Raw genomic sequence first — 27591 nt, forward strand, 5'->3', positions numbered from 1 at the left:
AAACTGGAAAGGACTTTAAAGGTCATGGACCTTACCGCTGACTGATGCTTCTTCCTTCCTCTCTCTTTCTGTCCTCTATCTGAACAGGGACAAGGAATTTCCCAGGTCATGACATAGCATAGGCAATACTTCTAATTTCCCAGACAGCTCTGATGATTGAAAAGCTCTTCTTCCTACTGAGCCAATATTTCTTTTCTGTCTAAAATTTTCCCACTGGCCTTTCTCAATGCTCTTCTGGGATCCTGTGAAACAAGTCTTAGACCAGTGTAAAGGGAAGATGGGTTTTCAGACCCTCTAAAGGAATGAATCATTAAGGTTCTTAGTAGAAACAGCCTCAACACTTAGAGCTGGGATTAAAGCAAGATGTACCATGAACTCAGTAAGTTTAATCAGAATGAATTTCTTGAATTTCCTCACTATTAGTTCTTCAGAAGATGTCATGGAAACACTCTTTACTACTTTACTATTATTAGTTTAAAACTAAGGCCTAAAAATAAATTCAACACTAAGAAAAAAATCATAGGCAAATTCTCTCCCCCAAATGATAAAGTCTTTTTTCTGGGATCTCTTCAAATATGATTCAGGGCCATTGGTTCAAAAAGGGGATAGAAACACGACACAGCTTTTCTTTGTCAGGCAACAGGAAGTCCTAAATTTTGTGTGCTCAAAGCATGGCGTGTGATAGCATTGAAGTCCTATAGCTGGATCAGACGAGACAGGGACCTCTAAACTTTCAGGTATGAGTCTGAAACTCTGTAACTATCCATTGGTGTATAGAGGTATTTTTTACTCAGTTTCTCATTATTTGCTCAACAATTTTTTTTTAAAGATTTCATTTATTTATTCATGAGAGACACACAGAGAGAGACATAGGCAGAGGGAGAAGCAGGCTCCCTGCTGGGAGCCTGATGTGGGACTCGGGCCTGGATCCCCAGACCCAGGATCATGCCCTGAGCAAAAGGCAGACAGACGCTCAACCACTGAGCCACCCAGGCATCCTGCTCAACAAATATTTATTAAGTACCAGTCACATGTCAGGCACAGTAGTCCAAATGGATAGAGGTGGGAGAGGGGCAATGTTCTCTTTTATCTTCCAAGGCTTGGAACTAGTTTTGTCAATTCTGCTGATAGGTTTGGATGAGATTTGCTGTTTGCTAATGGATTTTCTTTCCCTATCACCATGAAAATGCAGTGGGGCCAGAGTTTTACTGGCCTACTTTCAAGGATGGCATTATTTTTTGATTCATCAAATGGAGCCCCTAAATCCAATTAGCCATCTGGCTTAAGTTAACTGTTTATAAATTTAAGTGTGAATTCTATTATATATTAATATTACCTGCTTATACATACCTGTCTATAGCATATATGCTCATAAACCATTTTTATACTTGAATTCCCCTTAAATTTTATGGCTGAAAGAGAAAATACATTATTAATTTTGAGTATTGTTGCAAAAAATAAATATTGAGCCCTGACAATCCTTGGAGTGTCCAAGCAGTGAATTTCTGTACACAGTGATGTTGCCTAGGGAAACAGAGAGTATCTGGGAACAGAGAAACCAAACTTGGGTTTGGCTGAGGGTGGAGGAGGGAGGTGGCCAATAAGTTCTGGGTAGAACCAAGAGCCATATGGTAAGATGTGGCTGGGAAAACAGATGCCCTTCTCATAAATGGAGATGGTCTGCAAGTTGCCTTCCTCTGGGAACCAAGGTTTGGGTTCAGCCAGAAATAGTGGTACATAAACACCCTGATTCCCTCATGTGCAGGCAGAGAACTGAGCCAGTAAATACACAGAACCTTTTTTTAGTCCACAGAAGGCGAACGAAAGCTCAGCTAAGTGTGTTGCCTAAATGAAAAGGTAAATTCAATTTGCAAAATGCTATAAAGGCCCTGCCATTTTGCAAGAATAGCAGAAAAGATGATTTAAAAAATGAAATCCTTTGCCTATCCCATCAATTGTTTCCAACCAGCAACTCTTCAAATAGGTACACAGAGATGGGAAGAGGAGAAATGGAGGTGGGGGTGCAATGGGGCTTGCAACCTGAATTCTCCCAGAGACAGCTTGCTTTGCCCGAGGTTGCTGAGCGCTCTCGGACCACTCCCCGCTTTGGCTTTAGTTGACCATGTCTTTCCCATCAGCTTTCCTCATTTTTCCTCTTGTTTTTTTCTAGCTTCTCATAAGTCTAAAAGGATGTGGGGGTCATGGTAGAAGAAGAGTCATGGTGTGATCAGGTGTGTTGGAGGGAAAATATTTTACTCCTTGCAAGTCCATGCCTCAAATTGTTTCCATATGATTCCTTTTTCATTCCTAATTGTGGGGAGATGAGGATATCCTGCACTATCCAAGACAGTAGCCACTAGCCGCATGCAGCCAACCATGTGGCACTCAAACACTTGAAATGTGGTTAGTGTGACTGAAATCATTTAGTGATACATTTGAGAGGAATGAGGAGAAAATTGTACAAGAGAAGGTGCAGTAAAGAATTATTGCAAGAGCACCTGGTCCTCCAAGTACAATCAACAAGGAATCTGCATAAGTTAGTTAATAATTGGGGTTAATAGAATTAGAAAATCATTAAAACGTGTATTGGACTTGGCTAATAGAAAATAGAAATGTGAAAATACAATAGTGACAAAGTCAAGAGGACAAAGATCATAATAGTACAAATTATATATTCAGAAGAAACTGGAGGGACACCCGGATAGCTCAGTTGGTTAAGCATCTGCCTTCAGCTCAGGTCATGATCCCAAGGTCCTGGGATCGAGCCTCACATTGGTTGCGGGATAAGACCTGCATCAGACTCTCAGCAGGAAATCTGCTTCTCCCTCTGTTCTTCCTGTCCCCTCTGCTCGTGCTCTCTTTCTCTCTCAAATAAATAAAAAAAAAATCTTCAAAAAAAAACATTAAAAAAAGGAGAAACTGGAAAAAAAGTAGATTTATGCCAATTAAAGGAAAGATAGCTATAAATAATCAATCACTTATCATCTTTTATATTTGTGAAGGAAAATTTGATAATCTATACTATGGAAAAGATTAGTATAGAAGTCTGTTTTTGTATCATCCTTAAAATGAAAAAAAATTAGATTTCATCTATAATTCGTTTCATTCTTATAAATTACCAAAGGCTGGGGTATTGCTTAAGTTTTTTTTTTTTTAAGATTTATTTATTTATTTATTCATGATAGACACAGAGAGAGAGAGAGAGAGAGAGGCAGAGACACAGGCAGAAGGAGAAGCAGGCTCCATGCAGGGAGCCCGACGCGGGACTCGATCCCGGGACCCCAGGATCACGCCCTGGGCCAAAGGCAGGTGCTAAACCCCTGAGCCACCCAGGGATCCCCTGCTTAAGTTTTTGAACTGTAAGTTGCAACCCCCTGGTAGGTCACAAAATCAATTTAGTGGGTCACAATGAGCATTTGAAAATAGAATTATAGATATTATCAGAGTAATGCATTTCATAAGTTAAGGGAAATTACTGTGTTATGCCATTTACTTTTATTATTGTGTGTGTGTGTGTTTATGTATGGTACATCTGTAGTTGAAAAAGTTTGAAAGCCACCAACCTAGATAAGCCCTAGTGAACCCTTTCAAATCTGGTGTATAATGATTCTGTATGTTGAACAAGTTGAGTTTCAAGATGAAAATTGTTCTGTAGGATTTTTGTAGTTTCTCCGTCTGGGAATAGCACTAGGTTCTGTTAAATGGAATTTGACTTAAGGAGTCTCCACATTGGACTGTAGAAAAAGAGCGTTTAATTATTAAAGAACAAAATAAAGAATAAACACCATTGGTTTCATCTTTAAGGTATTCCAAATATATGGAGCCATAATGAAGGGGAAACTCCCATTATATGAAAATATTTCTTCTATATTTCTGCTGTATTTCTCTGTATGAACTTATTAGAATTATCCAATTGGCATTTTAGACACACAAATTAGCATAAATGTATGATTTTTAAAAAACCTGTTTGGTATTACAGGTATCGGAAACATTTCCTTGCAATCTTTGGTAATTATAAGTATGCATAAGCTTCACACATCGTGATTCTTTACAGAGCAGTCAGTATTTGCAAGAATATGCATACTCTCTGCTGGCTTTTACACACTAATTTAATGAAAAAGAAGTTTACTCCATCTTTCTTTATTATGTTTCTTTGTCATTATTCATATAAACCCAGTTTTGGACATGTGGGAATAATGATGCACTGTCTAAACAGGCAATTCTGTGACATATAATTCCACAGAGTGCTGCCAAAGAAGTGTAGTAGGGGGGTAGGTTTCCTTATAGTCTGCACGGCTCATTCACGGGTTGGAGATTTTGGTGAATCTGATGAAGGATTTTGGCACTTTACCTCAGTTGAATGAGGTGAATATTTTTTATCTGATTTCATTGTTATGATGTATTTTCACTGTGTGCTCAGCTATGTACACACCTCGTGTACACATGACACGTTTTTGGTATATCCTCATGCTCTTTGACTATTTTTACGCTCACAAGTCCTCACTTTGGCAGCACATATACTATGCTCATGAATTTTACAAGTAAAAATTATAGGGCTTTCATCACAACTGAATCTGATAGGATTAAACATATTGGTATAAAGACAGTAAAATTATACCTTGAGAGAAGTTGGCTTATGTCCAAAGAAGCACACATCTCGTGATTCTGCAGGCAGCTGATATAAAAATACCATATCAAAAGAGAAATAACAGCCCTTGAAACACTATTAGGCTTATTCGATAGTGAAGCCACGTTGGCTGCCACTAGTACTCTTCTATGGATTTCTTGCATTGCCTCAGCAGTAGTTTTTGGCTTCGTTTTAGCAATGCTGAGGTGACGTTTCCTTTTTGCTCTGAACCCTTAACAGCTTTAACTAATAGTACGTATTCAGCTCATGCTTAGCAGTTTTATTTTTGCAGAGTGATTTATAATCATTTTTATTAGTTATTCTAAATTGAGATTTAGAATGGCATGTCATAAAGAAAATGCTTCGTGTTCGAGAAAGGAGACTATTTCTACCCAGCATTTGTCTAAATAGCGTAATTATGACTGCATTACTCATGGATTGTTATTTATTTATTCCTTAATCTGTAGAAGTAAATACACCACACCAACCTGCAATTATGGAAGGTCTGTCTATAAACCTGACATGTGGAGTTCAACTGATGATACCTGTAAGGATTCTTTTTTTTTTTTTTTTTTTTATTGGTGTTCAATTTACTAACATACAGAATAATACCCAGTGCCCGTCACCCATTCACTCCCACCCCCCGCCCTCCTCCCCTTCTACCACCCCTAGTTCGTTTCCCAGAGTTAGCAGTCTTTACGTTCTGTCTCCCTTTCTGATATTTCCCACACATTTCTTCTCCCTTCCCTTATTTTCCCTTTCACTATTATTTATATTCCCCAAATGAATGAGAACATATAATGTTTGTCCTTCTCCGACTGACTTACTTCACTCAGCATAATACCCTCCAGTTCCATCCACGTTGAAGCAAATGGTGGGTATTTGTCATTTCTAATAGCTGAGGAATATTCCATTGTATACATAAATGATGATACCTGTAAGGATTCTTAAAGCAAAGTTGAGTATGTATCTACAGCTAAAACACTATCGAAGAAAAAGGAAGTTGGAGTAATGATATAAATTATTAGACGCTAATGACAATCCAAATTTAGTAGTGTGTATAATGATGCCATGCCATTAGAAATCAGGAGAATCAGAATAATATCACTTTTATTTGTTTAAAAGTGACACACATTAATATAACACATTTTTAAAAAATATTTTATTTATTTATTCATGAGAGACACAGAGAGAGAGAGAGACACAACACAGGCAGAGGGAGAAGCAGGCTCCATGCAGGGAGCCTGATGTGGGACTTGATACCGGGGGTCTGGGATCAGGCCTTGGGCTGAAGGTGGCACTAAACTGCTGAGCCACCCGGGCTGCCCCACTATAACACATTTTAATAAGATATGTATTAATGTATTTGTAACAAGAGCAAAACTGGTCATTGGAAAATACTTTTTCAGGTGATATGAATCAAGGTTGCCATTGGAATGCTTATTTTTGAGTTGGATTTTCTAGATTTTCATGTACCAAAGGACAAAAAATTAGCATAAGCAATATTTTAATGACTTTGCATTTATTACTTTAGCATACATTATAGAATGTAATGCACAAATTCAAACTTCTGAAATTAGGAAATTTGAAATGAAATGTAATGTTCCCATTACATTAACTCAGTTACAACTTTCAACTGATTTTGTGATTATTCAAATACCTTCTAATCTTTGGATTATATGTACTTCAGTTTGCCTTCTGGATATTATACTACACATGTTAAGAATCTTTATAAGTGGAGACCTGCAGAAGGGAGAAGTAGTGAAACAGTGACCACCTTCCTTGCTTTTTGGTTATCTCAGACAATGAAAGCAATGGTAGCAAGAAGAAAACATGACCCTAAAGGACCCTAGATACCAGGAAAATGCACTCACTTGATCTAAAGACCTATTTTCAGAATTTAAATCCAATTTTCAGACCATCAAATGATGAGAAATGGATTTCATGAAAAGTTTTCTTTCCCTGGTTACCATGGTGTTTGTAAGAGAAAGAAACTGTGAACAACAACCTCGGTTTATGGGAAAAAACCCAATTAAAAAATCAGAATGCCAGGCAAACACATCCTTGACTCAGTGTGTCTCTTTTTTAGGAACGAGTAATATAAACATGTAGCCACACAGCATCTGCATAGATATTAAATATGATAAAAAGATTTACGAATGTACAACTGTGACCTGAATGAAAGGGCATGTCTAAACACAATGAATCCAATTTTCTGCTTACACTGGCAAAGAAACCAACCACTGTGCCTAAAAAAACAGTTTAGTTTTATTAGCTAAATAAACAGACTAATCAACACCACTGGTTCCCTGCTCCCACTTACCCAAAGCCTTTTGAAAAGCTAAGATGTTTCCCAAAGGCAAGCTACAGATTTTAAATGCTGAATTGAGGTTTTAAATACACAAAAATTCAAGTGATGGTTTCCATGGTGACCTTCTGCAGCCACTTACTTGGAATGGCAAAGTAACTCCCCTTCAAACATCAAATTCCTAAGTCCCTTTAGCCTTGTAGCAATGTGGTAAAAAAGAAATGGCTAGCTTTGAGAAGGGTATTTGGGATTGGCAGTCAATTCTTATGTCAGTATAGATTCTGATTCATCATCAGACCTGATTCTGGGCATTCTGCTAAAACTCCATCCTTTTTTGCCACCCATGGTGTTCTGGGTCTGGGCAGAAGTAGAATATGCATAGAGTGTGGGTGGGCCAGTAAGAGATGAGTTAGCTTGGTGCACTTTTCAGATTGCAAGTACTGAAATCTGATGTGAGCTGGAGAATAGAGTCCTGAAGTAACATGTTCCATTCTTTTCATTTGGGAGACCTTAAAAGTCCAATCTTTCTACCCAGAAAACACCTGGATGAATTTCATAGTGCCTCATACGTAGTTTATTTTAAAAATATATATTTAATACAATAACAAAATAAACATCAAGAGATATAACTAATCATAAAAGAAAAAATAGAAGTACAAAATTGGCATGTGTATATTTATGTGTGTGTGTGCGTGTGTAGCTATGCATCTATACAGGACTCTCCTGTATTGCCAGATCATAATAAACAGGCCTATGTGAAAATCTGGTTAGTTTTCCCGTGCATTTGGTTTGAATTTTATGTAGTATTAGGGGTTCAAAAAAGAAAGACATAGATCTTTGTAATTTGGAATCTATCTTAATAATGGCTATCATTTATTGAATGTTTCCTATGAATCAGACCTTCTAAGCACTTTACATCTATTTAATTCATGTACTTTTGGGGCACTTTTGGCTTAGTGGTTGAGCGTCTGCCTTCAGCTCAGGGCATGATCCCAGAGACTCAGGATCAGAGTCTTGCATTGGGTTCCCTGCAGGGAGCCTGCTCCTCCCTCTGCCTGTGTCTCTGCCTTTGTCTCTGTGTCTCTCATGAATAAATAAATAAAATCTTTAAAAAATAATAATAATTCGTGTACTTTTCACAAGTTTATGAAGTAGATACTTTTTACTAGTGTGGACACTGAGCCTCAGAGAAGTTAGGTAACATTGACCGGTCATGAGGGTAGTAAATGATGCGCCAGGATTTGAATCTACCTAGTTTCAATCTAGAGTAGACAGTCTTTTTTTTTTTTTTAAGACTTTATTTATTTGTTTGAGAAAAAGAAAACAAGCAGGGTGGGGAGGCCCAGAGGGAGAGGGAGAAGCAGGCTCCCCACAGAGCAGGGAGCCTGACATGGGGCTCTATCCCAGAACCCTGGGATCATAACCTGAGCCAGAAGCAGATGCTTAACCCACTGAGCTCCCCAGGTACACTTAGAGTAGAAAATCTTAATCGGACCTCATAGCACTCCCTCTACCTTGATGGTCTCTATTTGGAAAGGAAATAAACACCTTCCCTATTGTTTTATCTTACATACATGTCTAGGTAAGTGTTAACTCTGGGACTCCCCCACCTCTCTGCAAAGAGATAGCTATTATAACTGTCAAATTTTGCACAATGCCATTTTTTTGATGCTTGACAAAATTGTAATTCTACTATATATTAGCTTTTCTTATGTGGAACTCAATTTTATTTCTATAGCAGTTTAATAGAGCAAAGAGACATTCACCTTATAGATTCAGAAGCCAGCTTAAACAATGAGGAGAAATGAGGGGAGACATCAGAGCAGAAGGGAGGGGAACATAATATCATGGAGTTGAAAGGGGATATCATGAGATGGATGACAGTATAGATGAAGGATAAGAAAAAGGTAGGAGCTTAGAAAAAAGGACAGGGCTTTGATAAAAAAACAAACAACAGACTTAGTCTAAAGAAAGCAACTAAATGAAGAGGATTTGGCAGAAATATCCACAGACTAGCAACAGTATTTGTGGCTAGGAACATATCTTTTTTTCACATTTGAAAAGTCCAAAAAAGAAAAAAAAAGGCAACTTTGATAATTTTTTTTTGATAATTTTTTTAAAAAAATGAGCCTTACACTAATTTCTCCTTACTGGCAACGCTCCTTTCATATACTGGCTAGATGTTAAAAATGAGGTTTTGATGAATTCTGAAGGAAGATCTATATTTTGGAGAAGTAGGGTAATTTTAATAATAAATATTCACCTTCCAGATAAATAAAAGATCTTAAGAATACATTATTACAAAGAAACTGTATTCCCACAGTATCCATTAGGGTTCCATGTCTGAGTGGGGATGTGTATATCAGGGAGCAGAAGGAGTAGAGAAGGGATGCCTGGGTGGCTCAGCAGTTCAACATCTGTCTTCGGCTCAGGGTGTGATCCCCGGGGGTCCTGGGATCGAGCCCCACCTTGGGCTCTCTGCATGGAGCCTGCTTCTCCCTCTGCCTTGTCTCTGCCTCTCTCTGCCTCTGTGTCTCTCATGAATAAATGAATAACAAATCTTAAAAAAAAAAAGGGGAGGGGGGAGAGAATCCAGTGTTTCCAACTGGACTTTCTTTCCCTTACGAAGACGGGAACATGAGTGAGCCATAGAGTTCTGACAGAGACAGACATCACCTTGAGCTCTTCACCACAAAGCAAATAAGCCTCTCAGGGTGCTTTAAATAAACAATTTGTGCGATTTCCCTAAAGGCAAGTACAGTGTTATAGAGTGAGAAAAGGTATCATGTGGCAATATGATTATTCATTAACTTACTCTACAATAACATTTATTGCCCCATCCAAGGATCATCATCCATATCCCATTGTTTGATTTTACTGAGGGAATGATGTCAGTGGCAGGGAATGTGAAGATAGGAAAGTCATCTCCAGTTGGCATCCCATTAGGTGTAGAGGTGATAGCTCACTAGACTTTGGAAGGACAGATCTCCATCTATTTCAATGATGACTATTGTCTAACCCTATTTGTAATTACTAAATTGCCTACTTGTATATTTATTTAATATTTATCTTTCATAGGAACTCTACTGTAAGCTCCATAAGGACAAGACTGTATCATGTCTTGTTGACTGTTGTTTATTCCCATTACTGAGCATAGTGTTTGACACATAAATGCTATAAATTGTTTAATGAACAAAAAACAAAGTCCACACACAAAAAAAGTGAAACAGAATAGGATAATGGCAGGTGATAAAAGAGGATTATAGACCCTAGGTCCACCACTGTGTGTTAGGATAATTTATTAAGACTTTTTAAGAGTTGAAAGAAGAATGACATGGTATGATGGGAGAGAATAAGGTCTGCCCTCATGGACTATATAGTTCTGTTCTTAGAGTTTAAGAAAAGAGTAAAAAAGTATAGAAATGGATATGTTCCTCTCTTCTCTAATTTTGACTATACTTCCAAACCAATCTATTAATTGAATGTAGGATTAGAGTGAGGTTTGCATTTCCATAGGAAATAGGGGATGGATTAAATGATGAAGACTTTTCCAGTGCTTCTTTCCATGCCAAGTGGTGGCCTTAATTCAATCAATATCACTTTGAAGAGATAAATTTTTGCTCACTCAATTGAAGATAGAATATAGATTGAGGCATTCCATATGTCTGATGGACTGAGAAAGTTATTTGAAATTACTTTGGCACTAAAATTGTGTCTTTTTCTCTCATGGTTACTGAACTACTAGTGATACCCACACCGCTACCACCAGCACTGACAGTCTACCACCACCATAATAACAGAGATTACTCAGAGAATAAATAGTAGAAATGAGTTTAAAATCCAGGAGACTCCAAAACTCATGCTCCTCTGTTTCACAGTTGTTACAAAGTATGGTTTTTATCCTATAAGGAATGGGACAGTTATATTCCATTTGAGATCACTACTTTTAGGTAACTGCACAAGGATTAATCAGATCATTCCAAGGTTTTAGTGGTTTTAGTTCAAGGCTAAGCGGTAGAACACCTGAGTTCAGTTGCTGCTGACCTTGCCCTGATCCCTTGTTCATATCTTTTAAATGGAATTGTAGTTCATGAGAGTAAGTATGAATTACTAATGAATGTAGAGCATAAGGGAAAGTGGATTAGTGGATTAGCTCAGGAAAGAACTAAAGATTATTATTATGAGAGAACATTTTTACCATTATGCTTGATTTTGGATCAAGGTATCTTAAAACTTGGAAAGACCGTGGAAAATAAATGTAATTCTTTAAGACTACCATTTATGGTCAGAAGTTTTTTATGTAAGATAAGCAAGACAATACACTCAAGGACTCACTACATTTATTCATTTATTTTTTTAAAGATCTTTTCTGTTTATTCATGAGAGAGTGGCAGAGACATAGGCAGAGGGAGAAGCAGGCTCCTCACAAGGAGCCCGATGTGGGATTCAATCCCGCATTGGAATCACGCTGTGAGCCAAAGGCAGATGCTCAACTGCTGAGCCACCCAGGTGTCCCAGGACTAACTACATTTAATTGATATTTCAATTCCATTTTTTTTAAACCTATTCTATTAACTTTGTTGTAAACTACCTTTGGTAATATTCTTTTTCACTAAAACAATGTTCCTAAAATTGTTCTATCGTTCTTTATCAGTAATGATTCAATCTTTGCCAGAGACTATGGGGTCAGGGAACTAGAAATCTGAATCATATAGGGAGAAGGTAGATTTTTTTTTTAGCAGGTGATTGGTAACACTAATGGGAATAAGTAAAATTTTCAAGCTAGGTTGACCACATCAGATTTATTATTTGGCCATAGAAGAAGGCAGGTCATTAAATACTTTATAAAGTTAATCTTTTAATCTACTGTTTATCTTCACTTTTGCTTAATCATGAGAATGGGTAGGGTGTGGGCTTTATTTTTTGTCACTCCAATTTTATTAGGTTGTTTAATTTTAGTGAAATGGGAGTGTCCACTTCATTGTGTGTGATATTAGTGCCTCTGAGAGGTATACCCGCTATTAGCCACATCAGCTGTCAGTTTTTAATTTAGATGTAGCTACACAAGGTAATAGGATGCTTTGCTAAATATTCTGAACTAGTGTTTTCACACCTCCCTCCAACTCTAAAATACTAGACATAGGCTTTTAGTCTGTTATTTTCTGCAGTGGTGTCCCAGAGTAGTTTTGTAGCATTCCAATCATTGGTGTAATACGATAATTGACTTATCTCAGTCTGCTGTAACACAAGAGGTGGGTTGAGTGAGGGAGCAGGGTATAGTCTGTGATAAAACAAAACAAGAGGTATAAAGAAAGACATACTAAGAAGATTTGAAAGGCAGATCTTTTCATAAACACGATATTCCAATATGTTTTATTAACGTAGTCTGCCTTTAGTCTCAACCAGGGCTTGGCAAAGTGTGGCCCTCTGTGGCCAAATGTGGCCACACCCATCATTTGCATATTGCCTACAGCTGTTTTTTCACAACAATGGCAGAGTTGAGAGTGGTTGAGACAAAATACATGGCTGGCAAAGTCAAAAACATTTGCTATCTGACTCTACAGAAAAAGTTTGGTAAGCCCTGGCTAAAACTAATTTCTTATCCTATTTCTTATTTGGCAGACATTCATGAAATATAACAAGACTCTAAATTCAAACTCTTCAGCGAACAAAAAAATATTTGTTTTAAAGTTGTTGCAGTAGAGATTTAAAAAAAAATGACATGACCCTATGAGTCCCTAAATAAAAATTTCTGTACGGCAACTGAAACATTCTAAGGCTGTAACTTCTGATTATGTTGGTTTATTTCTTTGGAAAGAGATGAAAAAAAAGCATAAGCACATGTAATTACCAGTTTTTAGGGGCTTCCAAAATGTTAGCACTCTATTTTTTTTTTTTTTAAGATTTTATTTATTCATGAGAGACGGGAGGTGGGGGGCAGAGACACAGGCAGAAGGAGAAGCAGGCTCCATACTGGAAACCCAATGTGGGATTTGATCTTGGGTCTCCAGGATCACACCCTGGGCTGAAGGCGGCGCTAAACTACTGAGCCACCCAAATCTGCCCAAATCTTAGCATTCTAAATAGAGCACCAATATTGTTATTACCCATATGGGTGTAGTAGTGAAGGTCGAAGTAGAGTCAATAGCCTTGAGTTCAGTTTATTTTGCCCACATCAGACTAAAAGTTTCATATTGATTACGGATCTGCCAGGGTAATCAAAACTTATTGGATCACTAAGGAGTAAAATATGGTCAAAGACCAGCACTGTCAGAGCCAGGAAGCAGAGGTCAAAGTAACTGCTACCTCTGGGGATGTAATTTATTGTTAGTGCTTGCTAAAGTCATCCATATGATTTTAATAAATATTTCTAGTTGTTGTAAAAGCAAAACAAGTTGACTTTAGTCACTTACAGGATAACAGGTACTAATGCTTAGGAAAATAATTTACTTTCAAAATTTAGTATGTTGTGGTTAAATAGTTTTCAAATCAAAGTATTATTTCAGAAGAAATATCCTAATATCCAAAGCCAAATTCTCCTATTTCATACTTTTTGAAGAAAAGAGAAAATATTGACTGTTAAGAAAAGAAAAAATGGAGATTATTTCTGAAAACAAAACAATTTTGAGTTCAAATTCCCTGTCACACCTAGGGATTTTAATCCATAAGAAGTCTTTTCTATTTGTAGCTCCACTCACATAACTTAGAGATAACTGCAGGAGACCATCTTATGAAACGTAATGGAAATCGTAAGATTTGAAATGTAGATACATACATCAGGGTTTTAAAATTGGTTTCATTTGACACTATTTGCTTATCAAAAATACGTACTTTACTATCAAACTTAATTTTACCAAGAAGAATTAGTTGCCAAATTTATGTTCGAACTTCAGAATCCTCCCGTAGTCACCACTAATATGGTTACTCAACCGTCATTTGAGTAAGTAAAATGATATTTAGTTTAAGAATCTTACTTGGAGATTGCATACTCCACTTAGAATTTAGTGTTGAACTGTGTAAACTGCATATGGGTAGGATTATAGCTTAAATGTATTTATTCTCCAAATGTTTGTTTAACTGCCTAATCTGGTAACTATCACTGCTTAACAAACTACCCAAACATTTTCCAGCTTACAATAATCATTTCATTACGTTCATGGATTCTGTGGGTCAGGACAGGGCACAGCAAGATGGCTTGTCTTTGTTCCTCAGAGTCTAGGATTTTCCTTGAGAAGATGCGAAGGCTGTGGTGGTTTGATGGCTGGAGGCTGGGATCATCTGGAAGCCCCTTTATTCACGTGGCTGGAGCCTATGTTGGGAAGACTTGGAGACTAGAATTGGCAACTGGACTGCCTATAGGTGGCTTCTCCATGTGGTTGCTCCAAGTGGCTTGGCTTGGAGCCATAGATGGCAGCTTTAGGACAATTGGATTTCTTACATGTCAGCTCCAAGCTCCAAGCATGACTGCTGCAGCAAACAAAGTGATAGCTACATCATCTTTTACGACTAAGCCTTGGAAGCCATACAGCCTCACCTCCACTATGTTCTTTTGGTCAAGGAGTCCCAAACCCATCCAGATTCAAGGAGAGGACAATTAAGACTCTACCTCTATATAGTGGAGTGGTAGGGTCACATTGAAGAAGAGGTTGTGGGAATCAGAGATGTTGCTAAGACCCCCGGTGGGAAATACAATCTGCTACATGGCCAAAGAAGTGGGGACACAATTAGAAAATATAAGTGTTCAGTGAAATGTTAACTGAAATGTTTTTGTGATGTTTATTACAATTAGATATCTAAAAGTCATCTCAAACCTATTATTTCAAAACAGTAAGAGTACTGTTTTCCCTTCAAACAGAAAGAGTGATTTTTGTCTTCTTCAAATCTGGTCCTTCTTATATGTCTCCCTCATAGAAGACTTGGGAGTCATCCTTGATTTTTCTTGTTCTTTCAACTTTTCCATCTAATTTGTCTATTCCCCTCAGTTCTAGCTCCAAAATGCCCCTTAAATTCATTCACTTCTCTCCATCTTCAGTGCTCTTCCCTTAATACAAGTCATCAGTACCTCTCCACTCCATTCTCCGTTTCGTAGTAAGAATGAACTTCCCAATCCTAAATTTGGTTATGTGATACCCTTGTTTAGAACTCCTCAGTAGCTTCTGATTGCTCTTCTAGCATTTGATGTTAATTTGTTCCTGTGACCTACAAATCCCTGCAAGATCTGGTTCTTGCCTGTTTCGCTAAACCTTCTCTTATACCACTCTCTCCTTTTCTTTTCTTTTGGTTGCACTCTTTTGTTTCACTCTTTTGTTGAAGAACATCGATCTATCTTTGGTTCTTCAACCCCCAAGAGTTTTTGAACCTGCTGTTTCCTCTGCCCGGAGTGCTTTCCCTACAGCTTTCTGCAAGGCTAGCTCATTTAAAGTCAGCTGTTACCTCCTCAAGCCTTCTCTGACTAGCCAATCTAAAGTATTTCTATCTTGTTACTCTCTCCATTATCATGCTAATTTCTGTAATAGAACTTATTGTTCTGTATGTTGTTTACTTGTTTGTTACCTCTCTTTCTAACCAGAATTTGAGCTCCCTGAAGGCCTTATCTGTTTTGCACCCTTGTTTCTTCAGGACTTTGTTGAAACTTTTGTGTAATAGACATTTCATGTTTTGAATGAATAAATGAAAGATTGTTTAAAGCAAGGAGAAATTATATGTTTATGTCTAATTTCTCCTGAAAATGTACTTACAGCTAAAGCCCATGACTGAACATGAAAGATGATTTTTACATTAATAACCACAGAAAAATAAAAACTTACCTTTTTTTTTTTTTTGGTTCAATGTGACCCTTCAAGGTAGATCTTTCTATATTTGAGGTTGTAATTATCATTAACTAAACCTAAGCCTCATTTATTCATTCAGTTTTTAGTGAGAACCTCCTGTATGTATGGGATTACACTAGAGGAGGTGAAAAATGTAAAAGTGCATGACACATTTCCTATTTTCATATAGCTGACAATTTTGTGGGGGGAAAGGAGGAAAATAGACCAAAAGCCTCATTACATTGAGATGGTTCAAGTGACAGATAAGTGGCACTATCTAAATGCTACCAGTATGGAGGAGAAAGAGGTCTTCTGTGCTAAATGAATCAGAGAAGATAATATTGATTAAGTAGCATTTTAGCTGGATGTTTAAATATAAGTAGGCTTTCCATAGATGAAGAAGGAGATCAAAGAAAGATAGACATTCCTGGTAAAATAAATTGGCATGAGCTAGAAACCAGGACCAAGAAAACACAACTCGTATTTGGATAATGGTGAGAAGTCTGGGTTGTATGGAGCATCAAGCTGTGTGTGGGATCAGTAGCAAACATAGCTGGTTGAAACCAGGTCATGAAAGGCCACTAACTCCAACCTAAATAACTTGGACTTAATTCAACAGCCGATGAAGAACATTGAAAGAGAGTGTTTTTTATCGGTTAAGGGAAAGCAGGAACTTAATCAAAATAATCCTGTTTTGTGTGCAGTTTAGATTGAAAAAAGGGAGTGTGAAGAGGAAGGGTGTGGAAGTAAGGAGTCCAGACTTTTTCCCTCATGGACCAAAGACCTTGTAATTTCAACTTTTCCATGTATCTCCCTAGAGGTAGATTGAGGAAGCATGGTATAGTGGAAAGAGCAGGGGCTTACGTTTAGTTTCAGAACTCCAGCTCCATAACTGGTATTTGTATGATCTGAGGTGAATCACTTGACTTTTCTGACCTCTGTTTCCTTAATCGTGAAATAAGGATCATTTTTATCTTATCTTACAAGGTTTCCGTGAGGGTTAGGAAGTTCTTGACAAATGATAGCTATTGCTAATTATTGAATGCAGCATTGAATTTATTTGTTTACGGTCTTTTAGCATTTCACTGGACTACTTCCATTTGCCTTGATGAGTGGTCTGCACCAAAGGAAGAATGTGAAAGCAGTGTGTTAGGACAGCACCACTATACCTAGTATGTAATCTTTTCTTCAGTATTCTCTGAAAAATCACCTCCATCCACTTGATTACCCTGCTCTTTGTTCCAAATAGTAACTGCAGCATCAGCAGAAACTTTTGAAGAGTTGTTTCTCTAAATGGAATGTCCTTTACTCCCGCCAGGATAGACAAAGTGTTAAATAAGTGCTCAATACATATTGTATTTTAATTTAATCAAAGAAGCAGTAATAGCATCAGAGGGCCACTGGCTGGAGCAGAGAGATCTGTCTAGCACTCTTGCTTCTGATTTCTTCCATTTGCCTCTTATTCTTTAGGGTTTATTTTAATAACTTCCTTGGACTAAAATGTCAGGCTATTGGTTCCAAGGCATTACTAAACCTATGCAGAAATGTGAGTACCAAGAAATGATTTGGAGTTAGTTACCCTGGATCAAAGTTGCCAAAGTACTCACATGGCAAATTGAGAGGAAAGGAGTGTAGCTTTCAGTAATATGAAAATCACCTTTCTCTTCCAATTTCTGATTTACCATTACATATGCTAACACACATTTTCTGACACATTTTTGCTACATACAAATTTTTGAGTTTAAGCAAGTAAGAATTGCTGAAGGAAACATGTGACCTGTTTCTGTGTAATCCTGGATGAGATGCTGGTTTTTGGTAGAGAGATATAAGGTCTAAAATTTAACTTAAGGATGAAGACTGCTAGTAGCAGGCCCAGGTCCTAAATAACAAAACAACAATAACAGTATCAGAATACTAAGAAAAATATTTCCTTTCCCTACATATCTTAATATGAAAATCAAAATGTCAATGGGGAAAAGCATAAGCAAATACCATGGTTTATCGGTCCATGGAAGTTATTAGTGGCCTTCAAACATGTATGTTTGCATTTCTGTTGTGTGTCCTATAGGGATGATTGGAGATAGCACATATATGTGATTAAAGTTAAAAGAAAACACCACTGAAAATCTCATTTTCAATGGCTGTGATGAAAAAGTAGCCATGTTAAAAAAGAAAATAATACCAAAGTGTAGTGTCCTCAGCTTCCAAAAATTCTGGTTTTGGATAGCTGAGTTTTCAGAAGTATATCCAGGTGTTGGTATTAATATATACGTGCTGCTGTCAGATTTGGTTGGAATCGGAGCAGTAAATGGAATTCAGCTGTTACTCTGTGGGCATTTGCCCAACAGTTAGTTAACTCTTCCAGATTAGATGTTTAAGTTCACAGAGAAAGACAAACCCTCAATTCCAAACTTCCTCAAATTCTGAAGAAATCTGAAACAGTTGATATGTATGATAAGGTATGGGTTCTGATGTTCGTATTGTTTTTTTTTTTTTTTTTTTTTTTTTTTTGATATTGGATAATGCCACTGAGGGGGTTATTATGAAGACTGAATGAGTGAGTTCATTTATGTTAAATTATTAAAATAGTCCCTGGAGCATGGTAATGACTATGTGGGCATTGGCTATTTGTTTTAAATGATACTTTATTTTTAAAAATTTATTTATTTGACAGAGAGAGAGAGAGGAAGAGAGAGAGTCCAATCAGGGGAAGTGGCAGGCAGAGGGAGAGGGAGAAGCAGACTCCCTGCTGAGCAGGGAGCCCGTAGTGGGGCTTGATCATAGAACCCTAGGATCATGACCTGATCCCAGCACCCCAGGATCATGACCTGAGCTGAAAACAGATACTTAACTGACTGAGCAGGTGCTCCTAAAATAATACTTAATTTTAAAGCAATCTCTAAATGCAAAGTGGGGCTTGAATTTATAATCCAGATGAAGTCACATGCTCTACCAACTGAGCCAGCCAGGCACTCCAACATTGGCTATTCTGATCATAAGTATTAGTACTGTTAGTGGGGTAGTCAATATTTCCATTACCAGAAAGCAGAAGCTGTCAATATAGACCCTGTTCCATATGAATTTTCACCAGCAGCAGGGCAATTCTGGAATTGTGCTGAGATAAGAGGCCAGTAGCTATCAACTGGACTTAGAAAGATGGCACCAGGGCAGCCCTGGTGGTGCAGCGGTTTAGCTCCGTCTTCAGCCCAGGGTGGGATCCTGGAGTCCCAGGATCGAGTCCTGCATCAGGCTCCCTGCATGGAGCCTGCTTCTCCCTCTGCCTGTGTCTCTGCCTCTCTCTCACTCTGTATCTCTCATGAGTAAATAAAATAAAATCTTAAAAAAAAAAAAGAAAAGAAAGAAATATGGCACCAAATCCGGATCCTACCACTCCCCCTTTTTTTTCTGGCTAGAAACTTGTGTTAAAAATATGCCAAGATATTAGCAGTCTTCTCTGAAAGAGGATATTTCTCACTGCTGTTCTATTTTCCTCTATTTTACAAATTTTAAATAATGAAACTATATTAGTTTTATAATGGAAAAAAGCGACAGATTTTCAGTTTTGAAAACCACATAGCCATCATCAAAGGTGCAGCAAGATGCCCAATAAAATATTATTTTAGGATTTTTGTACTGATTTTATTTGCCCAGGTGCAAGAAAAGCAGAAATACCCTTTTGAAGATCTTTTTGTCCCATGACACTGATTTGAGGTGGGCAGTGAGCACAGTTGGCCCTCAACAGTATCTAATAACTATGAAGAGGCTCAGAGGCTCCAGCCCTGCCAATGGTTTGTAAGAATATCAACCTTATTGTTTATCAGAAGAGTTTCTGTGTAATTATGGTACTTATTCATATGGAGAAATAGCTCCAAGATGTAAATGGAATTATTTATGTATCTTAAATTCAAAAAAGAACAAAGGATACATTGAAAAGTCTTCCTGTGATCACATAATTTCCTTTCCTGGAGGCAAATAGTGTTTTCAATTGCTTATGTATCCTTCTGAGATATTTTATGCACATGCAGATAAATACATAGATGTAGTCTAAAAGTTCTTGTTTCAGAAGAATGATATCATAAGGAATATGTGGAATCTGAATTTATCTTAATGGAAATATATTGTGGTTGACTAAACCTCTCTAGTTTTAATGTTCCAGAATGAGTGGATGTAATCATTCTATGAATAATTACCGAGTTCCTACTATGTGCAAGGCAGCCTGCCAGGTGTTGTTTGTTGTGTCAAGTTGCCTTTAAAATTTTTCATATTTATGCATCTTGTCATTCTGATCTGTGTGCTCAGACATCGCCACGTTAGAGAGGCTTTCCCTAACATCACCTGAAAGTAGCTCTCTCTTGTCCTCTCATTGTGTTTTATTTCTTCTAACGCTAGGGTGATTCTAAATCTCCTTTTTGAGAGTAAGGGGGGATGGTGTTATTAAGACCCAGGGATTGGGGATCCCTGGGTGGCTCGGTGGTTTGGCTCCTGCCTTCGGCCCGGGGTGTGATCCTGGAGTCCTGGGGTTGAGTCCCACATCGGGCTCTCTGCATGGAGCCTGCTTTTCCCTCTGCCTATGTCTCTGTCTCTCTCTCTCTCTCTCTGTGTCCCTCATGAATAAATCATTAAAATCTTAAAAAAAAAAAAAAAAAGACCCAGGGATAACAGGGGTAAACTGGAATTGTGAACTGGGATGCTTGGCCCTCCTATTCATAGCATTTGCTACGTCATAGAGTTCTGTATTCTAAGGAAATGGAAATTTTCTTGTTATTTACTTATTTGTGAGCTCCATGAAGCAGGACTTCGGTCTGCTTGTTCTAGGAGTCCATCACCTAGAAGAGTCCTTGACACATAGTAAGTAGATTCTTAATAAATATTTGTGGATGAAACAGATGATCCCGTTATGCTCCGTGTTCTGTGTAGAACTGAGCACTCTTTGGTCAGCAGTGAGTAATTGAAAAGCCATAAAGCGCAAATTTTCTCAGAATATTTCCTCCCTTAAGATAGGGGCAAAAGGAGCCGACTTTTAAAATTCAGATTTTAATCTTGCAGCATTTCCTGTAAAGAAATCAGTCTGGCAAAGGTACACTTGAAGTGTCAACTCTTTTGTTACTTTCAAGGAGACTGAGGCGCTATGGCCTCCATGATAGGCCTGGTCTGGGGAACAGACCAGTGGGACAGGAATGGGCACGGCCCAGGTTGATGCAGTGGTGGGTTAATCTGTGGAAAACCTGTCCCCATGTAATGGAACAACTGTGTCCACGTGACTCAGTTAAGAGCAACTTCAGAGCAGCCTGCCATCTGGGCTTATTCATCCCCTGAGGAGGCGGGGAGGCCAGAGGGATACAAGGAAACAAGCACCTTTCTATGCCCGGGAGATGGCTGATGTGGACACACACATACACGCGCACACACACACACACACACACACACACACACACACACGAGCAGAATCCTTGGGGCCCCGAGTCCGTTCTGGCAGAGAAGCTTGACATAATTCTCTACTATCTTACCTAAAACCAGACCAATCTTTTCACTCAGGGGGTTATAGGTGTAGTAGCTTGATTTAAATTTTCCTTTCCAAATAGCGAGGCCTGTGTCCTATGTTATGCTACTCATGGGAGAATTTCTGTAGGAGGAAGAGGTTGGAACTCTGGCCTAGGGTTATTAGGCAGAGCTTTCATAATAAATGTGTCAATACCATTCCTGAAAGATTTGCATGTTTCTCTCACAAACATTCTCCAAATTTTATTAAAGAAAAATATTCTGGTGTCCTATTAGAATCATTATTATTATTTAAGAAAAAAAAATCTCAAGCCCCTTGATTTTACTGCTGAGGGAACTTAGGCCCAGAAAGATTGAAAACTTGCCTTCCTTGACATTAACAGAGGTAGGCTCCTGTTTTTAGAAGTCAGAACTTCTCCTAATATTTGACTTTAGGTTTGTGTTTTTAAAAATGACAGTTGGATACATTGAGAGTTTAGTAGTTTAAGCTACGAAGCAACATAGGACACGTGTTTAACCCAATAGAATTATTTTCCCTAGCTCATTCCATGTGGACAGCTTACAACAACCATGTGCACTTTTTTTCTTTCCTCATAGGAAAGGGGTGGTTATTTTTATACCTCAGATTTGAAGGAGGGAATATAGATTATAAATCTAGGTTGGCTGAATTTATTCAGGAATTTGTCAGATTGAATATGAAATTCCTAGAGTGTAAATGAAGCAAAAATGAGGCCTTTAAGTGATCTCTTTGTCTTTATCTATATCCATCTTCAGTTTCATCCCAGGCTGGTTCCTGGATGAGAAGAAAAAGTGGTTTTCTCTTTTGTTACTCTTACGTCATGAAGCAGTTGACGAAATTGATTACGGAGCGGAGCGGCAGTTTTAGTGACCATTCTATTGCAATGTTGTTTCATAACAAAACACCTGCAACTTAAAACAAACGTCAGCACAAAGAAAACTATTGTGTACAGCAAAATGTTTGTCAAACTTCTACCAATGAGCCCCGTATTTAAAAAGAACCTGATACTGAGAAATAATTCTGATTATTCTTTGAAGTTTGTAGTAGTAGGATATATCTGCTGCTGCCTTTGTGTTTAGGCCTCCGAATGAGATGTGTCTGATCATTCAATAGTAGCAGCACTCACCGATCTAACTATTATATTTGGAGGTCTCTTCATTATTCCATTTTATTAGAAAAAAAAAGAAGGTGAAAGATATCACTGACTGTTTATCCTGGAGTCATTAAAAATTATAGCAAGTGCTTTACAGATAACATTTGGTGATAATGCATCACTCTCCTTATTATATGAGGAAACTTAAATACGGAAAAAAATCTTTTTTAAATACAGAAATTTTTAAGTGCAAAAATACAGAGGTGTGGCTTGAGGAAACACTTTATGGCAATAATCCTGTCTGCACGTCACCTCTGCACCCTATTTACTTTGAATAGTTAACAAAGGGCCTACTGGTTGTATTAATTTACCACAGACAAGTTTCTTGTTTTAGAATCCAAGAGTGCCATGGTAATACATGACCCGGGGTGCCTGGACTGCCTGTGCCCCAACTTCATCTTCATTCTTGTTGGGCTTTATGCGGTCTGGAGGTTTCATCACCTGCTGCCACTAGATGGTGCTTGTCATTGAAACAAAGGTTCCTTCTCCCATCTTGCTGTTTTCTTTCTGTGCCTATTAGGACCTTGGCTGATATGAAAGAAACTTGATGGATAAGCTAAGTAGTGCGAGGATATTCTAGAAGGTCATTTCGTACAAAGAGGTATTGACTAAAAAATAAATCATTATCAGTAAAGATCACTTATGCCGTTTTTAAAATTCCATTAATTTTTCTGTTCATTCTCTTTGTCACCAAGCTGTGAGAACCCCAAAACAAAAAGAACAAATAAATCTTTCTCTGGGCTCATGGGAATCAAGGGACATAACTCAAGTTTTATGATAGGTGAAAGAAAGATCTCAGGATTCATTGTCCTCACCCAGAATAGCAATAGCAAAGGTGACCACATGCAGAGTTAACAAGAAAAGTTAATCAATGACCTTTTAAAGGAAAAACACATGTATCTCAATTACTGGACAATAATCAATAGGAAAGGAAATGGAACATGCTCTTTTAATTGTGGGATAGCAAACATCAAGTAATGAGAATGATAACAAAGGTTGTTGGCTCTTTGCCAGAGATAACTCTTTTTCTCATTAATTTCAGGCGCACACAAAACCTCAGTGCTCTAATTACCCCCTGCCTCTCGCCCCACACACCAATTTTATACCCCTTTCAGGGTGAAATTGTGCCAATCTCAATAGTGAAATGCTTCCAGGGGTTACCTTGGTTTGTGTGAAGGATGATTTAATATATTTGCAGCAGAAGTTTAGAAAACGTAAGTTTCTTGCACTTTTCCTTTCCCAAACGTCCACCAACGCTGACCATTCATGGCTGGTTCACGATTATAATGCGAAATTGCCAGCTATGTTGAAATACATAATCCACAGTGTGAAAAACTGCTGAACAGCAGCGTCAAATTCTTAATACAAAAGTGGCTTCCCTTTGCTTGTGAGCTCACTTTGGGGTTGCTGATTCTTGCTAACTGTGTGCTCAGGGATTGAAAGTCAATTTTAACGTCAGTCTAAAAACAAAATGTGACTATGTAGGCACAAGTGTTAAGGTTAATTCCCCCCCCCCCCCGCCCCCTCAATCTTCGGTTTTGAATTTCCCATGTCACTGCAGTGGGTTATGTAGAATATGTGAACATATATGCGAGACGGATGTAACCAGAGCTGGACACACGACATTAGTACCTTTTAATCAGACAACATACAACTTTGGGTGGTTCCTGGCACCTTCTGATCACTGATTGAGGATTTTAAATATATGCCTTTTTTTTTTTTTCTTCCTTCTTTAAATACCTGCTTTCTAAGCACTGGTGAGGTACAGTGGGCCTCTTCCAGTTTTAAGCACTAGAAGGAGAAGCTTCTGTCTCTGTTATTTTCCCTCCCCCTGAGGTCTTATTAGGTATTGCCTGGTATTGGAGAGGGATCTGGAACCGGGAGCAGGTAGTCTCTCCCGGTATGGGAAGTTATTCTTCTTGAGTATTATGTGTTTTGGTGGCGACTGCTGAACGTGCAGTTTAGTCAGTGACTTCACACGTATTACACATATAATGCGTAATAACGGGAAACTCCTATCCGCCTGCAGCGTACACGTTGTGGCTCAGGTGCATCAAGCGGCTGCCCTAGCAGCTCCCCGAGCACTGCGGGGGCCTGTGCTGGGCCCCTTGATCTCTTCGCGGTTTACTCAAGTGCTGGTGCTAATGGGGCTGGGTCACGATCCATCATCGGGATTGTCTGCTTAGCAAAGGGTGCTCCAGCCTCGGTAATCAGGCTTAGGAGCAGAGTAGACACAAAGCCCCCCTTGGACGGCTCGAGGGGTCGTGCGGGTGCCCGGGAGCCCGAGGACGGCGGACGAGCTGGGGGCCCCGGGGCAAGGCCGGGGTCGGGCTCCCCGCAGACCCGCGCGCGGAAGGTGACCCGCGGCCGTGCGCCGTGGCCCGTGCCCAGGTCCGCCGGGGAGCCTCGCCAGGGGCCTGGGCCGGGAGGGCGGGGGCGCGCGGTGCCTGGGGGGGCTGGGGGGGCCTGGGGGGGCCGTCCCCGCCGGGCTGCGGTGCACCGGGCGGGGCGGGGGCGGGGCCCTGGGGGCGGGGCGGGGCGCGGGGGCGGGGCGCGGGGGCGGGGCGGGGCGGCCCCGGGCCCAGGCCCAGGCCCAGGCCCAGGCCCAGGCCCAGGCCCCTCCCCCCGGCGGGCCTCCCGGGCGCCTGACGCCGAGCCGAGCCGGGCCGGGCCGGGGCGGCGGGGCCGGGCGGCGCGCGCGAGGGCAGGGCCGGGGGCCGGCCGAGGCCACGCGCGGCTTTAAATATGGGTCGCGGGCTCGCTCGGCGCACAGCCTCCCGCGGCCGCCGGCCCCGACCCCGCCGCCCCGTCCCCGCCCCCGCTGGCTCCCGAGGGGCTCCCGAGGGCCGCCCGGCCGGCCCCGCCGCTGCAGCGCTGGTCCCTGGCGGGGGCAGCGGAGCCCCGGGGCTCCCCGCGCACAGGCCGGAGCTGCGGGGCGCAGAGTAGCGTGGACGCCGCCCCCCCCCCGCACCCCGCCCCGCGGCCGTCGGCAGCCGGTCCCGCTCGCTCCGAGGACCCTCCCGCCCCGGCGCGCGCCCCGTCCTCGGCCCCGACGCCCCGGCGCGCGCAGACACCCGGCGGCAAAGTTGTGGCCCGCGCCCCGCTCGCCCCGCGCGCCCCGGCCCCGCGCCCCCCGCGCCCCCCGCGCCCCGCGCCCCCCGCGCCCCCCGCGCCCCGGCCCGCGCCTGCGAGCGCTCTGCGGGCGTCCACGCAGCCCAACACCCCGCCGTCAAACTGGAGGAGCGACGGAAGGCGGACCCCGGGAGGTGAGCGCCGGCCGGGCGGCGGGGGGGGCGGCCCCGAGGGCGCTCCGGGAGGCGGAGACGGGCCCGCGGCGGGCGGGCATCCCGGGCCGGGCGCCGCAGGGGAAGGGCCGCCGCCGGCCCCGGCGTGTGCAGCAGCCGCTGGGGGAGCCGCTGGGGGAGCCGCTGGGGCAGCCGCTGGGGCAGCCGCTGGGGCAGCCGCTGGGGGAGCTGCGCCGTGCAGCCCGCAGCGCCCGCAGGCGGCGTTGGCCCCGGCGCAGGGACACGCGTGGACGCGGGGCGGCCGGGCACCTGCCGCACGACGCCCGCAGGCCCGGGGGGGGGGACGAGCCGGTGAGGCAGGCGCAGTCCCCGCAGGCGGCGCGCACAGTCGCTCGGGCTCGGACGGGTTTGCAAGGGGGCGGCCGAGGTCAAGCCGGGGTTCCCTTGGCCCGCGGCGGCGGAGCTGTTCCCCGGGTACCCGCCGGGCGCCGAGCGCGTCGTGGCCAGGACAGGTGACTTCTGTCCTCCTAAGTGCACTGTGCCCAGCCTTTGCCAGCCCCTTGATAGCGCCCCCCCCCCCCCCCCCCCCCCCCGAGAAAGGCAGCAGTTGGGAACCACATCTGCAAACCGCAGCAAGCCCTGCAAGGGGAGAAAAAAGTTCCCTAAGAACAAAAGAACAACGACGACAACAGCAGAAAACAAACAAAACCCACAACAAACCCTGAACTTGACCTGAAAGATGGAGAGGAAGCCACTCCATCCCGGTTCAAGCACCGCAAAGCACCCCCCACCCCTCCCCAGCTCCTTGGGAGAGTTTTGCTTTCCATCCCTCCTCCCCTCTCTCGGCCCTACCTTCTCGGCAGGATCCCCCCCCCCCCCCCCCCAGCTCTTTTCAGCGTTGAGGATGAGGAGCATGAGGAGCTCTTACCCCTCTGCCCGGCCTCCTTCACCTCCTCTCCTGCTCCCCTTCAGTGTTGGAGGAAGTTGCTCCTGATGGGAAATAGCGAACTGAACGCTACTAACACACGTTGTCTTAAATCCGGGAGTAGCTCCTTTCCTGAGGGACACCGCATTTGTGCAGGACCCCCCCCCCCCACACTTTTTGTTTTTTCTTGCATCTGGGACTTGGACTTAAGCTATTTCCCGAGTGAAAGTGTACATTGCCCATTAGGGTTTATCTTTTTTATTTTTATTTTTTTTTCATTTTGATTTGAATAGCTTTTTCAGTGCGGTTAAACCGGTAATCAGTAGCGTCTTAAAACCAACCTAATGTGTTTGGGAAGGTATCCAAGAGCTCTGCTTCCATCCGTCACATTAGCATTTAAATAATTCTCATCATCCTAGCACTTAGATCGAGGTTATTAGCACAACTTCATTCAGAGCAAGCGCGTCTGCTTATTTTCCTGTACTTTTAATAACAGGAAAAAACTTTTACTTTCATTTTAAAGTTAAATATAGGGATAGGAATCTGTTCTCTTTCTATGAAATCGGGAAATGGAATTGTTTTGACTTCATCTCAGAGTCTCTGGGAAGATGACACAAGGACTCCCACATGCAGGAGCAGAAAGAGGAGAGTAGTCCTCTTCAGAGCTGGGGAGGGAGGCATGGGGCATCCTTAAGACTGGGAGTGGGAGGGATAAGATTGGATATTTGGATAGTTCCAGGCCTGTCTGCCTTTGAGAAAAAAGGAAACTAAGCAGCCCCTCTCCCCCAGAGTGTTTTCACAATGAGGTGTTTAGTGTCATTTAATGTGTTGAGGTTATCTGGAGACTTAGGAACTAACAGGTAAGGCACCTCAGCCGACGAGATGGATGGGATGTGCTCTGTTTGTAATGATGTATCTTTCAGTTTAGTTTCTCAGCAGAAAATCACTTTAAGTGTTTGTAGTGTTACCATTTTAATCTTTTAAAGGGTTAGGATAAATTTGGAG

The 27591-nt window shown here is 41.3% G+C and overlaps 1 protein-coding gene and 1 pseudogene across 1 annotated transcript in view; one reads left to right on the top strand and one right to left on the bottom strand.

The window, feature by feature from the left end:
• The window catches only part of LOC119874421, a 71832-nt pseudogene that overhangs the window by 20646 nt on the left and 23595 nt on the right, over positions 1-27591 (bottom strand).
• The window catches only part of SLC4A4 (solute carrier family 4 member 4), a 343382-nt gene continuing 341422 nt past the window's right edge, over positions 25632-27591 (top strand). Inside the window, exon 1 of the mRNA XM_038556290.1 lies at positions 25632-25682. The gene's annotated coding sequence lies outside the window, so the exon portion shown is untranslated. The remainder of the gene's footprint in view (positions 25683-27591) is intronic.

The sequence above is a fragment of the Canis lupus genome, chromosome 13 (genome assembly GCF_011100685.1).
Source record: "Canis lupus familiaris isolate Mischka breed German Shepherd chromosome 13, alternate assembly UU_Cfam_GSD_1.0, whole genome shotgun sequence".
Classification (NCBI taxonomy): Eukaryota; Metazoa; Chordata; class Mammalia; order Carnivora; family Canidae; genus Canis; species Canis lupus.